Here is a 5,525-nt window from a genome sequence, read left to right as displayed (position 1 = left end):
GGATGGTAGTGTCTGCCACTGTCAATGCTTTCGGCTGTACAAGCATCTTTGACCACCAGGAGGCGCCAGGTGCCCATTGATAGGGAGACTCGGGTACCAGCCAAGGGGTTACTGTGAATGTTCTTTTTGAGAGCGGCTGGGGTGGGAGGGCACATCTAGCGAGCTTGGGGAACCCGGGAGCCGTGGCACAGGAAGAGTGTAAAGGTTGGGGGAGGTGTTGTAAGAGAGCCAGGGTTCAGGAACGTTGGCGGCTGGAAGGGGAGCCAAAGGCGTTTTGTGGTCCCTGGCTCTGCCTTGTTCGGCCCTGTTGGAGGAAAAGGGCTGCACCAAGGAAAAGGAGGGTTCTCTAAAAGGGTGTGCCCCTGCTTCCACCTCCCATCTCCTCGGAGGAGCTCAGAGCCTGGAAGAGACCGGACATTCCTAAGTTTTCTGGCAAGGAAACCAGGAAATCAGACCTTGAAGTCAGCCTCCTTTCAGGCCCAGCTAGTTCTGTCGACTAGACCCTTGCCCCAGGACTTCCCGGAAAAGCTCAGCTGTGCCAGGGGAGCCACCCTCAGGCTCCCGAGGAGTCTGCTGCCTCTAAATGTACCGCGGTGTTGTTCCTCTCCCTGGCTATGGGTCAGATGCATCTTCTAAGCTTGGGTCCTATACAGTGAATGGTTCTCTGTGGGGCACATTTGAGTGTCTCTCTAAGCCCTCTTCCAGGTCCGTTTTCATGAATGGTTGGATCTGAAAAGTTTGTAATCATCGTTAATCCCCCTGTTCCTTCTTCATTCCCCATGCCCAGTGAGCTAGCTTTTCCACCTCTTGGCTTCCACCACGCACTGGGCCAAGGGCCCAGCATCTCTTCACCAGGATCGTTGCCACTGGCTGAAGCCCCACTGTCAGCCTCAGATACCTTTTCCAGGTGACTGTCTTTTCCAGGTATGTTCCTTACCTGCTGAACCTGTCCAGTAGCTTTCCGGGGTTTCTTTTTAATAAAAAAATAAGTTGTTATTATTTCTGGGGAGGGCGCACACATGGTGAGGGCAGAGGCGGCTTCCGGGGTCTGTTCTTTCCTTGCATCTTTACATGGGTCCTGGGGATTTAGTTCATCAAATTCACACCGCAAGTGCTTTACCCACGAGTCATCAAGCAGTCCCATCCCAGGGGCTTGACCTCGTCTCCCTGCACCCCCCCCCCCCCCCATGTTTTTTTTGGAGACAGAGTTTCTCTGTAGCTTTGGGGCCTATCCTGAAACTTACTCTGTAGACCAGGCTGGCCTTGAACTCACAGATATCTGCCTGTCTCTGCCTCCTGAGTGCTGGGATTAAGGGCATGTACCACCACAGCCCTGTGGGGGTTTATTTTTGATTTTTTTTTTTCCCTTTGAGACAGGGCTTCTTTGAGTAGCCTTGGCTGTCCTGGAACTTGCTCTGTAGACCAGGCTAGCCTCGAACTCACAGAGATCCAGCTGCCTCTGCCTCTAGAATGCTAGGATTAAAGGCGTGTGCCACCACTGCCAGCTACTTTTTGGGTTCTTTGAGACAGAGTCTCACTGAGTAGCCAAGGCTGGACTCAGATTTCTGATTCTTCTGCTTGCCTGCCCCATGCTGGGATTGTGGGATCATGGGTATGAACTGCCACACAGTGCTTCCATTGTGCTCGCAATAAACATCAGAGTCCTGCATGGCAGGTTTCCTGAATGGGCTGCCCTTCCTAGCTCTGTGAGGCCATGTCCCTCACTTTCTAGGCACCATCTACACTGACCACGCTCACTTCAGGGCCTTTGCCTGGTTTCCTCTACTTGGAACTCCATGCCTTTGCGCTAGGACTCTCCAGGATCTGAGCTCCAGCACTCCCTTCTCGAGATGCCCTAATTCGTCTTCATGACTAGGTCAGATCCCTTACTCATTTTCTAGTGCCCCATACTTAGCTGCTTACGGGCTGTGAGCTGTAATTATGTGTTTGTTTGTAACTATTTATTAATAGACCTCTGCTAAGGTAAGGACCACATCAAGCTTTGCCCACTTAAAAACCACCTCTGGGGCAGGTGAGGTGAGTGACTTACTTGGTGGGTCATGTGCTGGGGTCTAAACTTGGGGCCCCAAGTTTGCAAGGCTAGTGCTTTACCATTGCCCCAGCTCTCACCCAGGCGGTGGTGGCGCACGCCTTTAATCCCAGCGCTTGGGAGGCAGAGGTAGGTAGATCTATGAATTCAAGGCCAGCCTGGTTGACAAGAGCTAGTTCCGGGACAGGCTCTAAAGCTACAGAGAAACCCTGTCTTGAAAAACAAACAAACAAAAAAAAAAGTGTCCTAATGGATCTCCAATCTCATCACATCACCATCCTATTTAACAGTCTTCAGTTCCCCAGGGCCCTGAGAATAAAACCCAAGCTTCCAAGCATGGCCTTCCAAGGCCTTGCCTGTGTGGTTCTCCTCATGCAAACTGTTTCCAGAACCTTGTCTAACTCAACAAAGAGCCAGTGCCCGTTCTGCTGGGCAGTGGGCACCGCTTTCAACCCCAGACTCCTCCATATGTATCCTCCATCTTCTAGATACGGGACACAGCTGTTTCCCACACAGCCCTTCTGACCTTGCCTACAAAGTGCATCATTCTCCTGTCCACCCTCCTGACCTTGCCCAGTCAACACTACCTGCTCACACTCCTGGGACATGCCCTGATGCTGGAGCTCTCACGGCCCCTGAGCACATGCCATACTCTTACATCTGCTTGTGTGGCTCAGGAGTGTCGGAGCTTGGTTTCTGCTCACCAGTGTATCCCCCAGGCACTTAGTGGGTACTCCACAGACAATTTATTGACTGAAGGAATGAGTAAATGCTTTGCCAAGAGCCCTCAGAGGACACTGAGATGTTGAGGCCTCTGCCTCAGCTGAGAGGGGTGGAGGTGGGAAGCGTGTGTGAAGGAGCTTCAATTGTGGCCCAGAATGGTTCACCTCTCCCTGGTCTCCCCAGTCATGACATACCCGTGACTTGTATCTTGCATCCTGTCGCACCTACCCAGTCCCTTGCAGCTACCCTCTGAAGTACTGTTCACAGTTCCAACAAACCAGCTCCTGCAGGTACCCACGGGCTTCCCCCACACGCTGACTCCTTTGACACTCTCCCTAGGTAGACCATGCCTGCCTTGACCTTCTAAGCCTCCCTCCTCAGCTCCCCTAAGTGCTAGGATTTAGGCCATGCCAACATGTCCAGAACTCATTTCCTCTCCTGTTTCTCAAAAGGGAAACAAATTCATGCATTTATTGTATGTGTCCCCAGAAGAGTTAGAAGCTTTGGGCCACACAGAAAACTCAGTTTGCCTTGGCCTAAACAATAAGGTAAGTTGGAGACTGGCTTGCTTAAAAATGTTTTGGCTTTGAATGTATTATTGTGTGTGAGTGCGCATGATGTATGTGTGGGCGGGCATGTGGAGGTCAGAGGGCAGCTTTGTAGAGCCACTTCTCTCCTGTCAAGCTTGTACTGCAAGCGCATCTGACCAGTGAGCCACTTCACCAGCCTGAGCTAGGCCTGTGTTATGGTCGCTTAATCCAGTGGTGTGCTCAAGGACTGAGATTTGGGGGGGCTGAAACTCAGCAGTGGAGCGCTTGAACTTAATGTGCATGAAGGAGGCCCAGGTCCAATCCCCAGTACTGCAAAACATAAAAAAAAAAAAACAACACCAGCCGGATGGTGGTGGTGCATGCCTTTAATCTCAGCACTCAGGAGGCGGATCTCTGAGAGTTCGAGGACAGCCTGGTCTACAGAACAAGTTCCAGGACAGGCTCCAAAGCTACAGAGAAACCCTGTCTCAAAAAACCAAAACACAAAACAAAATAAAACACCCCCCCCCCAAAACAGACCTAGCATTCGAGATTCTCAACACTGCCATCCTTGCTGTGGGCTTTGTTTCCAGGCTGGTTAGTGGGGTGTGTGCTGACTCCAGGCATGACCGCGCAACTTTACATAAGCAGGTTTCTCTCCTCGCGTCACTATTGCAGTGTGACAAAGAACCACAAAACTCAGTAATTTAAAGCATTATCTCAGTTTTTGGAGGTGGCTAAACTGGCTGATTCTAGTTCTAGGTGTCCCATAAGGTGATAAGTCACACTGTCAGCCAGGCCTAAAGTGGTCTGAAGGCTGGCCTGGGGCTGAAGCGCCTGTGTCCAAGTTTAGTCTCGTAACTGCTGGCAGGAAGCTTCAGTTTCTGGGTACACAGGTCTTCCACAAGGACTCTTATTTTTACCCAGCCTTCCTCCAATCTGCATGACCCAAAAGCAAGACAGAAACCAAGACAACAGCCTCAACTGAGGGAAACACCGTTCTTTCTGCTGTATTCTACTGGCTACTCAGTCTAACCCATTTACAACACTCAGGGCATGCTGGGAGGGCATCTCAAAAACTATCTGCCACGCAGGGTTTCTTTTTTAAAAGTGAGACAGCCTTTTCCAGAAGTTTCCAGGAGGCTTCCCTTCACACCTGCTGGCTAGAACTGTGTTACATGCGTACACACACACACACACACACACACACACACACACAGCAATCACTCACTCACAGGGGACCCAGGACCATCATCACAATCATGATTCACCGCCCCTGTGGCTAGGAGCCACCGCTGCTCAGGTGTGAACCTAGCGATTCTGTTGGGAATGTGGAAGCCGTGACAGGGAGGGAAGCTGAGCACACAGTCCAATGTCTATGATGCTCACTGCCTGAGTGGAATTCCACTAACACAAAGTCTATATCTTTTCCTACTACTCTACTTCCAGGGTGAAGCCCAGGGCCTTTATAGGTTACACGCAGAAATTAATGTCCATTGAAAGAATAAATGAGAGCTAGTTCCAGGACAGGCTCCAAAACCACAGAGAAACCCTGTCTCGAAAAACCAAAAAAACCCCCCCCCCCCCCAAAAAAAAAAGAATAAATGAATAAATTCATAATAAACTAGAAGATCATAGGACAGGGAATCCAGGACTGCAACCACCAGTTAGGGGTATACAGCCCCAAGCTTGAGGCTCCTTAAGATCTCAGAACTCAAGTCACCTCTTCCTACCCTCATATCCCCCCCCCCCCCCCCCCGCTCCAAGGACACACAGATTTGGCAGAATTATTCTCACTTTATTTCCGGAGAAGTTTGATCAGATGGAATAACACTGATTCCAGGCGAGGACAGGGGCCATTACCCCTCAAGCAACCAGTATTCTGTGGCCCAAGGTGTTCCCCCTCTTCCCAGACCTGGGTTCCCCCTCGGTTACAGTTAAATAGAGGAAGACCTCCCCAGGGAGCCTTGGGAGGAGGGACTGCCTCCTGTCCCCACCTCCTCCACATAGAGGTGTCTGAACACGGCTATTTACATATTCACATCCACCGTACCCCACCAAACCAAGGCAAATACTATAAGTGGTCCCTCCCCAGGGGAGGCCAGAGAGCTATGAGTGTATGTGTGTATGGGTAAGATGGGTGTCTGAGTGTGTGGCACACGGGTGCACTGAGCGGCAGGGCCTGCTTCCTGCCAGAGACATATCAGTCTATAAGGTGCAGA

The sequence above is a fragment of the Microtus oregoni genome, unplaced genomic scaffold (assembly GCF_018167655.1).
Source record: "Microtus oregoni isolate MIOR12 unplaced genomic scaffold, Mior012 000005F_ref0000423, whole genome shotgun sequence".
Classification (NCBI taxonomy): domain Eukaryota; kingdom Metazoa; phylum Chordata; class Mammalia; order Rodentia; family Cricetidae; genus Microtus; species Microtus oregoni.
This window is presented reverse-complemented; position numbering follows the sequence as displayed.